This window comes from Triticum urartu, chromosome 6 (assembly GCF_003073215.2).
Source record: "Triticum urartu cultivar G1812 chromosome 6, Tu2.1, whole genome shotgun sequence".
Classification (NCBI taxonomy): Eukaryota; Viridiplantae; Streptophyta; class Magnoliopsida; order Poales; family Poaceae; genus Triticum; species Triticum urartu.
Genome location: NC_053027.1, coordinates 245722276 through 245734459, shown reverse-complemented (window position 1 = coordinate 245734459; position 12184 = coordinate 245722276). Strand labels below are relative to the sequence as shown.

The 12184-nt window shown below is 45.6% G+C and overlaps 1 pseudogene; it reads right to left on the bottom strand.

Moving 5' to 3' along the window:
* Positions 1 to 2751: 2751 nt before the first annotated feature.
* LOC125512901 lies at positions 2752 to 10724 on the bottom strand (annotated as a pseudogene).
* Positions 10725 to 12184: the final 1460 nt, after the last annotated feature.

Here is a 12184-nt window from a genome sequence, read left to right as displayed (position 1 = left end):
GCTGACGACCATGTCGGCCTCATGCTGCAATTCACTAGCGGCGGTGGTCTCCCTCTTCCTTTTCTTCGCGGATGCTATGTTTGAAGGCTGCTAGGGCTTCGGCATCCGGACAATCAACGATTTGGTTCTTTTTAGTTAAGAACCTAGTCCAAAATTTCCTGGCGGACTCTCTGGGCTGTTGAACTATATGGCTTAAGTCATTAGCATCTGGAGGTTGAACGTATGTGCCTTGGAAGTTATCGAGGAAGGCCTCTTCCAAGTCCTCCCAGCTGCCAATAGAATTTGCAGGCAGGCTGTTGAGCCAGTGCCGAGCTGGCCCCTTGAGTTTTAAAGAGAGGTATTTGATAGCGTGGAGGTCATCGTCGCGGGCCATATGAATGTGGAGAATGAAGTCTTCGATCCAAACCGCGGGGTCCGTGGTTCCATTGTATGATTCTATATTCATGGGTTTGAACCCTTCTGGGAATTCATGACCGAGGACCTCATTGGTGAAGCAATGAGGGTGTGCGGCGCCTCTATATCGGGCTGTATCGCGACGTAGCTCTGATGGAGTCCATCTGCGGTTTTTAGCCCGTGCATGACTAAGTTTGTCACGTTTGAACAGGTGGCCGTTGTCGATTGTCGAGGCACATCCTCGCGATCCATAGATTGATCTAGTATGTCCTGCTTTATTGTTCAGGTTTTGCCAGAGGTCATATGTATGACCGTGGGCTAATTTACCTCTACCTGTGCGCTGAGGCGGGGCTGGCTGGTGTTCAGCGTGAGTTGCCGTTTTGTCTCGACCATGTGGTGGTCGGTCAGCCGCATTGTACGATGGAGGTATGTATTCCGGCGCCTCCTCGTCAAACTAAGGTAGCAATTTGCGCTTTGGATAGCTTTTGGTTGCGCGCTTGAGGTCGTATTCTTCGGCTGCTAGGACATCAATCCAATTATCATTGAGCAGATCTTGGTCAGCTTGAAGTTGTTGCTGCTTCTTTTTCAGGCTCCTTGTAGTAGCGATTAGCTGGCGCTTGAAGCGCTCCTGCTCCAGAGGTTCCTCGGGCACGATGAAATCATCGGTGCCGAGGCTCGCCTCATCCTCGGAGAGCGGACGATAACATCCATCCTCTGAGTCCTCATGCGTGGCCTACTTGCCAGGGCTAGCCTGCCCATCTTCCCGTTCATCTTGTTCATTAGCTGTTTCAACGGGGTCTTCGTTGTCCTCGGCACCTTCTGGAATATTATCTTCTCCTGTGCCGGTGTTGCTGTCTTTACTGCGGCGTGACTTAGAGCGGCGCCGCTGACGCCGGCGCTTGGATTGTATTTCGGAAGGTTTATCCTCGACTGGATCTTCCTTGTCATTGCTGCTGTTCTCCTTTGGTGCATCCACCATGTATACATCATACGAGGAAGTGGTCGTCCATCGTCCGGTGAACAGCGGGTTCTGGGCCTCCTTCTTCTCCGACATCATCCTCCATACCGTCGATGTCCTCGGAGTCGTAATCAAGTGTGTCGGTGAAATCCTCGACCGTGGCGACGAAGTGGGTGGTGGGCGGGAAGCAAAATTCTCCACCATTAGCCCCTAGTTCGAACCGGATATAGTTCGGCTGTGAGTCCTCTGCCAAGGACAGGTTCTTTAAGGAGTTTAGCACATCGCCCAAGGCGAGTGCTGTAAGATGTCTGGAGCGCCGAATTCGAAGATCGATAAACGATCAAGCTCGGCGTCCGCGGGCTCACGTGGTTCGAAACTTACGGCCGGAGATGAGTCCGGAGTACCGCTGACAAAGACATCGTGAGAGGTTAAGTCTATGTGCGGCTCCAACGCCGTGGAATCTGTGGCCTCCATGGTGGGGTTGATCCTCCCGTCCTTGGATGGCACAGCTTGCTCTGGATCTAGGGCCAGAGCGGTTATAGGAGCAATCTCCTGAATGCGACCTGATGACAGATTTAGGTCATGATCAACGGGGTGACCGGGAGCGGCTACGGCGGTCTTGAATCCGGCGAAGATCAAGTCTCCACGGATGTCTGCAACGTAGTTCAGGCTTCCGAATCTGACCTGATGGCTAGGGGCGTAGTTTTCGATCTGCTCCAGATGGCCAAACGAATTGGCCTGCAGTGCGAAGCCGCCGAACATGAAGATCTATCCGGGGAGGAAAGTTTCTCCTTGGACAGCATCATTATGGACGATTGAAGGGGCCATCAAACCTTTTGGCGACAGCACAGTGGAACTCTCAATGAAAGCACCAATGTCAGTGTCAAAACCGGCGGATCTCGGGTAGGGGGTCTTGAACTGTGCGTCTAAGGTCGATGGTAACAGGAGACAAGGGACACGATGTTTACCCATGTCCGGGCCCTCTCTATGGAGGTAATACTCTACGTCCTGCTTGATTGATATTGATGAATATGAGTATTACAAGAGTTGATCTACCTCGATATCGTAATGGCTAAACCCTAGAGGTCTAGCTTGTATGGCTATGATATTGAGTCTCCTATCCGGACTAAGTCCTCCGGTTTATATAGACACAGGGAGGATCTAGGGTTACACAAGGTCGGTTACAAAGAAAGGAATCTACATATCCGTTCACCAAGCTTGCCTTTCACGCCAGGGAGAGTCCCATCCAGACATGGGTACAGTCTTCGGTCTTCGCATCTTCACAGTCCATCAGTCCGGCCCATGGCTAACAAGCCGGACGCCCGAGGATCCCTTAGTCCAGGACTCCCTCAGTCGCCTACACACCTCTGCCATGACCATGGGAGGTCGAGCTCGTCCTTCCCATGGCTTTCCGCTCACGAGAAGAAACTGCAAGCCCGAAGACCATGAATGTCACAATGGTGGAGGCCAGGAGAAAGATGCTTGAGCTGGGGCGCAATGACAAAGATAGGAGTGAAATGGAAACATCTTCCTCTCTTCTCCACTCGTATGTCCAACCACAGGGCGCGCCAGGAATTGAGGCATCCCAATGGGCCATGTGCCCCCACTTTCTGCTACAGTTGCCACTCTGTGAATCATGGGCACGAGAATCTGGGCAAGTTTGCCGTAATGAGCGAAGACCCAACTGGCTCCTAGATTGGTGCTGACAAGGCAGTTTGCGGGCGTGGCTCATCGCAAAAGACAGGGGTAGGCCAAATTCTCCCCACACCATGAGAAAGGCTAAGAGAACATGGGGGCCCGTGATGCTACAACTACGGCTCGCCCCCATGGGCGGGTTCAAGATTATGATATCCCACAAATAACAAGCTTCCAAGGGCCCAATTAAGTAATCACTAACAACTCCTCGACCGAGCTCCCAGAAGAAGGAGCTGCATAAATAAGAAGACAAGAGCCCGTTAGCGGTCTTAAAGACTTCTCCCGCGACCTCCGCCACGTTCGGGGACTAAGTGGCTCCCTCAAGGGGGCCGGCCTCGTATCTATCAGGGGCCCACTAGGCCCAGGGTAAGGGAGCCCTAAGGGAGCGTCAAAGACCTTCTAGCCCTCCAAGACAAGGGCTACAACGCTGAATATTGCATCTACCTTCGTGTAAACCCTTGACCTCCTTGCCTATATAAATGGAGCTCGGGGAACCATCTAGGGCATCTAATCTCATATAGAAACTTTCGGTAGCAACCTCATAAACCATTGTAATCCCTTGCACGAGGTACCCCTCCACTATGAATAACAAAAGCAAGCATGATGTATGGTATTACTCTATGGAGGCCCAAACTTGGGTCAATCTTTGTGCGACCTCCGATCTGAGACTTCTAGTTACGCTTGGACCCCTACCCAAGGGAACTGTTGGTATTTTGCACTGTTAGTATCCAAGCGAATGGACGTTCCTTGCGTGAGGCATGTTTGAGAAAACTCTGCATGAGGCATGCTTGAGAAAATGCACCGTCATGGAGTGTTCCCTCAAAAAGCCACTCGTTCCCTCAAAAAACCATGCCCAGAGAACGCACATGATTGCGTGCTATAACAGATATATTTATCATGCTATTATAGAAAGCCATGTGAAAGAGAAAAATTGTCATGCTAGCGAAAAGGTTTGTTAATAATTTTCCTTGCTGCAGTAGAGTAATTTTCCATGCGTTCCAGGGATTTGTCATAATGCAGTAGAGAGAATTGCCAGGCTAAAGAAAAAGGAAGACTTGCCCACATGTTAAATAAATTGCCATGCGGTAACAGGATGAATTGTTGTGTACATAGAAGAGTTGTTATACATTCTTATAAGTAAATTGCCATGCTACATCGTAGGGTTCCATGCTACACACGGAGTCCTTCTCTCTGGATGGTGTATGTGAACGAATGTTTGCATTGTTCCTTCGAAAGAGTACATGGGAAACAACAAAAATTGCCACATGTCACTGCTTTGAGGTTCGCACACGAGATCAAATATACCAGAGAGCATTCCCTAGAAAAAGAACACTTCTAGAAAACGTCAGCTCATTAGCTATTCCGGTTTTTCTCGTGGAATTCTGTTTGAACCCCTTGGAAAATTTCGCCGGAGGTAGAGAAAAAACAAATGCGACTGGTTCATCAGGTAGCAAAAAATACCATATGCAGTGGAAAGAATCAAGGAAACATAGCTTTTTGTTTTGTCAAGCACCACCAGCAGAACGGATCTGGAAATGAACGTGTGTAAGATGCCAAAAATATATTTCAAGGCTAAGCTGTTGATCGAAATGACTAACCCTGTCCTAACATCACCAGGGGTATCTTCGATGACAGGAGCCACATTGTTCGATGATAAACCATTTCTGCACAAGTTTTAAATCATTTCATAATATCCATTAACCTAGAGAAAATGTTTGAAACAACGACATTTCCACAGTTACAAAGTTGTTTTGATTTATTTGTGTTTTAAGACACATATAACAGGTGGAACAAATCCTCACAAAATGATGATATTTCTTTTAGTTTCTTGCATGAAACCCTAAGGGGCCAAAACAGATTTATCAGAAGAGAGGACAAGGAGAGATCAATACCTGTGCTGGAATATTTCTGCAACAAATGCCAAGTTCAGATTTGCTGAACCCTCAACAATATCTTTAGATGTTACATATCTTGTACAATCAAGCTTTTCGGCAGTTTCAAGTACTTTCTTTGCCCTTTCTTTAGGATCTGTAGTTTCTATCAGGGTTGTTGAGCTATGCTCGGGAGCAAGGGCACTGAGAAGGTAAGCATACGCTTCACCATCCTACAAATACATCATACGAAAGCATAATGAAATTTTTTATATTAGCATTTCTGAAATAGCCGTCAATATCATAGAATGATTTAACACGGCTACATAAACATGCCATAAAAGTCACAGTGTTTATTCTCGCAAAAAAATCACAATATTTACCGTCGGTATGAAAAATTTGCATAGAGGTTGTGCATTTTTCAGGTCTGTTTTGTCTTATAATAGGTGTAATATCCATGAATAGTTGAATACAAATGATATACATACCTTAACATCAGTAGAGAAATTTGTTACAGTTTTCTTGTACCCTGCTTTCTTGATATGGAAGTTCATCCATTTGAGCAACATCTTATCTGGTGCTAAGTTGACAAGATCCTCTACTTCCTGTATAACATCATGTAACATAATTATCCAAACTTTGCTAATGCACATGCATGTACATACAAGTTCTCTCGATGATTTGAACCTTGCTGTTATCATCAGCCACCAACTCCAACAACTCAGGTGTTTTCTTCAGATTCAAATCAGCTAAGAGTTGTATCTGAGAGAAGTCCAACGAAACAATTTGTAAAGATAGCATTCATCAATGTTCTAGGTAACACTATATTGCTTAAAAATTATTTAGTAACTAACTCAGTGATGGTGGTTGTAGAAAACACACCTTTATGATTTGGGATAGCAAACCAAGAACTAGATGAGGCTGAAAAAGGAAAAATACTTCAGCGGTACAAAGTAGAATGATTTTCGAATAATAAATATATTGCTAGAATCTTTACTTGTACATAACATGTGGGTTGGCGATGGTACGACATATCCCATCATATCTTTCTTTTCTGTAATCCTAAAATTCTAACAATGTAATGAGGAACCTCTCTTTCCCACTTTTTTGGAAAATTTATGACAACAAAAACTAATTGAGACACAAGGAAGCTTCTAAGAATTTAATAAAATAAGCACACACACTCTTTTCTACCTTCCTAAAAAACCTGTAACAGTTAAGGAAACTAATTGAGACACTAACAAAACAAAGCTTGTTTCTATATAAACAATATAACCACCTCCCTGAAAATCCTCTAAATAAAAATGGAGCTGAGAACTTGTGCTTGTAGAGACATTGTATATAAACCATTCTGTGGACTAGACCAGGCCGATGACAACGCCTTAAGATGACCGGCTACGTTTTTATCCGTTGCAAAGAACAGCTATGTTTCTGGTAGAGATAACATTTTTCTGTCCAAGAAATTGTCGATACCAAAAAGGTTAAGAGCCTCAAAATAGAAAGCTCCCCAAAGATTAATTTGATAAAATTTACAACTACCTACATTGTGCACTTCAAAGATATGCACAACCTAGTCCAGAAATGTTATTATGTATTGTATTTACCCTTCCCTGAAAACCAACTCAACTTCTTTTATGTTTGGTGACAGGCTAATAACAAAAAATCGCCCACCCGAGCTCAGCGAGCGACGCGGACGAAAATCTAGCTTCTGGGGTAGCCCCCATCCTTCCTACCTATCCTCCACCGCCGCCGCCGGTTGGTGCGGCAGCGGCAGGGCCTCTCCGCACGACGAACGACTGGCGCAGGATGCCGCCTTCCGGTAGCGGCGTTGGCTGCCATGGGGCACTTCGGGGTGGTCGTCAAGTGTCTCTGCGTCGATGTCCTAGGGGTCGCTCGAGGTGCAGCGGTTGCGGGAGGTCTTCCTCCCAGTGGATGCGTGTAGGCTGACCTCCGGCCAGATCTGGACGGATCTATTGTTGGGTGGTTGGCGTGCGGCGCGGTTCGCGGCGGCGGCCTGGTGTGGCTGCTTTGGCACTAGACTGTCTGGTGGTAGGTTAGGTCGTGGTGGAGCTCTTGAAAATGGCGGCGGTCTGCCCTGATCCTTTCTGCTGGCTCTTGGTGGTTGCACTGGTCGACGGCATGGCCGTGGCGGCTCGCGTTCGATGGCGGGGTGCAGGCGGTGATGGTGTCCTCCTTTCTCCTGTCCGGGCCAGCAGCGTGTGGACCCCTTGTGCGACGGAGGTGGTTTTGACCAAGAGTTTGTGCTCAGGCAAGCTCCGGGCTTCCACTCCGATAGGTGAGGATTGGCTCAGTCCTGGTGGCGGTCAGTGGCGGTGTTGTCTGGGGTCCTCCAGCCGGTGATGCAGGCATGGGGCAGTGTGGAGTGTGCTGCTGTGGTTTGGTGGCGGTGTGATGCGGGTTGCTGCAGCAACTCCAAGGCAATGACCCCAAATCGTTCATCCCCATTCATTTGGGGTAAACGGGCAGAAACAGTGTCGCAACGCGCAGGAGCAAACCGATAAATGTCCGTTCTCGGTCCGCTTTCGGTCCATTCTTGGCCTAAGTTTAGGCTGAGTTTGTGGTGAAACACACATGCACGGACGGTCGCGACGCGTGCCCTTATCTGTCCTTGGTCCGCCCGTCGGTGACACACCCGTCCCTTTTTCTATTCCCCTTCCCCCAAACTCCAGCCGCACACCCCTCCCCTCTCCCTTCTCGTCCCTAGCCACCTCCTCCGCGGCCGTGTAACTGCCAATCATGACCACGTGCTCTCCACACCACGAGCTGTCCAACCCCTCGCCTCTGCCTTCAACGCAACCGGCGGCCGAATTTGGAGCGGATCTAGCTGGATTTGTGCGCGGCAGGCCACTGGAGGCCGCGGCGCGCCATGGACTGGCCGGTTACCGATCTACGCAGCCCCGACAACGACCCCAGGCTGCATGCAGGTACTGACTCCGCCTGTAGCCGCTCAGATCTACCCCATCGACGGTTCGCCGGCAAATACACGAACGGCGGCCATTCGAGCTTGGTGCTGGCCCAAAGGCTCGTCGGCGCACCGTTGCCACCAATAAAGTGCGACAATTGCCCAAGGAAGGTCTTGCGCCGCGTGTCTACAATGCCGGAACATCTTGGATGGGTGTTCATCAAGTGCTCAAACGATGGGGTGTGTGTTACTTTAGCTTTGGTTGTGCTCGGATTAGGCTAGTTTTACTTACACTCAAATATTTATTGTGTAGGATGGATGCAACTTTTGGTATTGGAAAGAAGAATACATCGATCTATTGATAGAGCGCAATTTAATAGATGTTCGTGCACTTGTTGCTAGAATAGAGGCTATAGATAAGACTAGATGCGAAGAAGCAACGTCTGTTTCTTTATACGCGAAGAAGAAAGAAGCATTCAAGATCAAGACTCCGCATATCAATAACCAATGCATCAAGAAGGCACTAATCCAACTTACGGAGCAGTTATAGAAGTTGGATATCTTTTAGAATGCTTTCTCGTAGTTCTTGTTTTCTTTGGGCTTGTTATTCTAGCCAAGATTTGGTGAATGTATTCCAATGTATCACAAAAAATGTTGGTGAAAATAATAAGTAAATGAGGAAAAAAATGTCTGTGGGCGAGATGCGGCCGCGTGTTGGGCGCCCGGCCGACGCAAACCCAAATCCGGGCGGACACAGCCCCATTCCAACCCCAAACAGAAGAAATTCGGACAAAACCAATGTCTGTTTGTGGTCGTGCGTTGGAGTTGGCCTAAGCGGGCGGTGCTGATCTGGTTCGAGGTGGTGGGCAACGCCCAACAGCGTGCAGGTACGACAGAGTGATTTGGTTTCGTTGGGTTGCCTTGCGTTGTGCTCTTTCTCTGGTGTGTGTTGGTGACGTTGGTCCGAGTTGGGCTTTTCCAGCGTTGTCGTGTCGTCGAACGGATCGACACCGGTGGCCGGCGAATGGCAGCGTTTGATCTTGCTCCGTGTCGGCCGTCAGCAGTCACTGGGGTGTATTCTCCCCGGTCCACCAGGACCGACTGGGAGGTAGGTGTGGGCGCTTCCTACCGTGGAGGCACCGACTCAGATCCGGTGATTGATGTTGGGCTAGGAGTGTATGGAGGTGCCATTCACTCCTATCATGGTTGTGTGGTCATGAGATGGATGGTTGGCAGTGTCTAGGAGCATCCATGTCGGGGCGGCAGCCCCTTATGGTGGTCCGCTTGTTTTGGGTCTTTGACAAGCATCATGGAGGCAGGGGTGGCTATGTCTCTTGGTCGACTGGGCGGCGAGCGGTGTAGCCGTGCGTGGCCCTGACGTGTTCTCTATTATGGGCAGTGGCGTCGACCAGGTCTGTATCTGGTGGCTTGTGCTCATCGCGGTGGTTCTGGGTGCATCATGGCGACACTAGTGAGCTACTGAGTGAAATATCCACGCTTTGGCGTCGACGACCGCGGGTGTTGTGCTTCTATGGAGGACGTTGTTGTGGTTCTTCTCTCCATGCAAGGATTCTGGGTGAAGACCCTTATCCTCGTTTCTCCTCTTGATGTTGTATTCATGCATGCTTATATTATGTTTCGTTAATGTAGTCGTGTCCTTTTAGGTTGTCTGAATATCCCGGGATATGTTGTGTAAGAGGGCTCCCTCGCTACTTTGTATCGTTCATCCTGTATTTTGGTTTGCTAGTTCAAACTTAAATAGTAAACGAAGGAAAGTCATAGATCAAGATCAATAGTAACAAAAGAGAAGAACTTGAGAAATATTAATAAACTGTATTGATGCAATAAAATATGGAAACATACTCTGGCTTCAATCAGATCTTGTGTCCCAATGTTAACTAGAGTACAACCAATGGCCTCGGCAGAGTTGAGACAAAGAGTGTGGTTCTCATTCCTCTCCCATGGATTCAAATCCTTCTTTGTATTGATCGCTCTCTCGTCTATTGTGCCGGGAACAGCAACGTTGATCAACTTGCTGATTCAGTACAAGGTAAGGAAATAAATGCTTTAGAATTTTTTTAACAAAAAACAAAATTAAGATATGTTGTGGTACTAAATGAATACAATACACATTTAGAAGACCATCTCACCAAAGCAGAACACCATCCCCAATGAGATTAAATAAATCATTTGATGTTGGATCCAATGGCAAGAAATTCTTCAGGAAAGGGTCGTCCCCGAGAAAATTATTGATATGATTGACATAAGAAATTTTTTCAGACTCATTAATGACGTGCAAGAGAGTAGTGGTCGATGCCTTCAAAAAGGACACTGATCCCTTCAAGTTCTTTTGGCCTCCTGATTTGCTGGTTCCCTTAGCTTTAAGGCTTAAGTACTCCTAACATATTGCAAGATTGTACAACTCATCAGACAAAAAGATTCATACATGAGTGAAAATGTGGAATCTTTTTTTTGCAAAAAATTGGAATCAACAAAAGGTATGCCAAGATGATCCAATGTACCCTAAGGAACTGCTCAAATTCGATTGACTGGTTCATATCAGGGTAAGACTCGCTCAAAAAGTTTGTGATATCCTCCTCGGTTAGAACCTCCTGAATGCCCCTAAGCTCCTCCATCACTGGCGGCAAATCTTTTATAGTTACATGCTCGGCATCCGATCTCTTTGCGGAAGTGAACTATACCGTGGAACATAAGAGGTAGCATTGTGATTAATTATGCAAAGAAAACAACGCGGCTTTTCAAAATGCATCAAGAGTGGCCTCAAGAAAGTGCTTACTTTTGTTTGGAGCGTTCGAAGCTGCACTTGGGTGAATTGGCTCTGAAGCCATGGATCAGAGACAAGAACACCAATGAAGCTAGACATTGTCTTCTGAATTCAGTTTCCTTTTCGTGCTAAATTAATTCATGCACCAATTAAGCTGTTGTTTGGACCTACAAAAACCAACCTTTGCGATACCAAAATCTTTTTAAAGGCTTTGGTCTTCGTTCTTCCTGTCTTCCTTCCTCCAATACCCAAAAACTATTCACTCTGCATGCATTGTTCCCAGCTCCAAAGCGAACTCCAAGAACTATGGGGAAGCAAATGTGTGGTTGGATTACTGAGAGCCATAGGATAGTAAGAAAAAGGAAGAAGCTAAAATGGTGGCTCCTTTTCCGGCCTCCCACAAATGCCTGGAATAGAAAAGCAGATAACCTATCTTAGAACATGAAGCTTCTACGGAGGACACCATCTCTCTCTCTCTCTCTCTCCCTCTCTCCCTCTCCCTCTCTCTCTCCCTCTCTCTCCCTCTCTCTCTCTCTCTCTCCCACATGCTCCTCTTTTATGGGCTTGGATGGCCCTGTACTTCCTCTCGACTTTTGTTCCTCGCGGGAGCTACTCGGCCAGCCCAATACTGTAGTTGAGCAACATAATTTTTTCTGTGATTTTTTATTAGTTCTTTCACTGATTTGCATTGGGTTTTTTCTCTTTCTTTTCTTTTTTTGTTTCTTTTCCTTTTTTTAAACACATGTCTAATTTTTGCATACACATTGCACATTTTTTGTATACACCAAGATCTTTTTTCATACATATTTAACATTTCTAGATACATTATTAACATTTTTTCAAATGTTTCGATGTTTATCTTTTTCATACACATTTTCCATTTTTTTATGTGTCTAAGAAATTTTTTATATACATTTAACATTTTTCAAATACATGATTAACAATTTTCAAGTACATGTTTTAAACATTTTTTGGGATATATGTCTTTCTACAGGGTTTTTGAATATGTGTTAAACTTTTTGAAATACATGTTGAAACATTTTTCTAAATGATATGAAACATTTTTCTAATCTATGCAAACATTTATTTACATTGTACGAAAGATTTTCTAAAAATGTCATAAACATATTGTTGGAACGAGTGAACAATTTTTAAAAGTAACGCACACTTTTTTATGGTAAAAAACTTTTTTGTGAATTATATGAACATTTTTTGATGTAACGTACATTGTGTAATATTTTTCAAAAATGTCACATATATTTTTCTATGAATTTTCATGCTATAACAGATATATTTGTCATGTTATTAAAAAAATTGCTATGTGAAAAACGAAAACTTGTTATGCTAGCAGAATGAATTGTTATGCTAGCAGGGTTTTTGAATATGTGTTAAACTTTTTTAAATACATGTTGAAACATTTTTCTAAATGATATGAAACATTTTTTTATCTATGCAAACATTTATTTACATTGTACAAAAGATTTTCTAAAAATGTCATAAACATATTGTTGGAACGCGTCAACACTTTTTTAAATGTCACGCGTACTTTTTTAATGGTA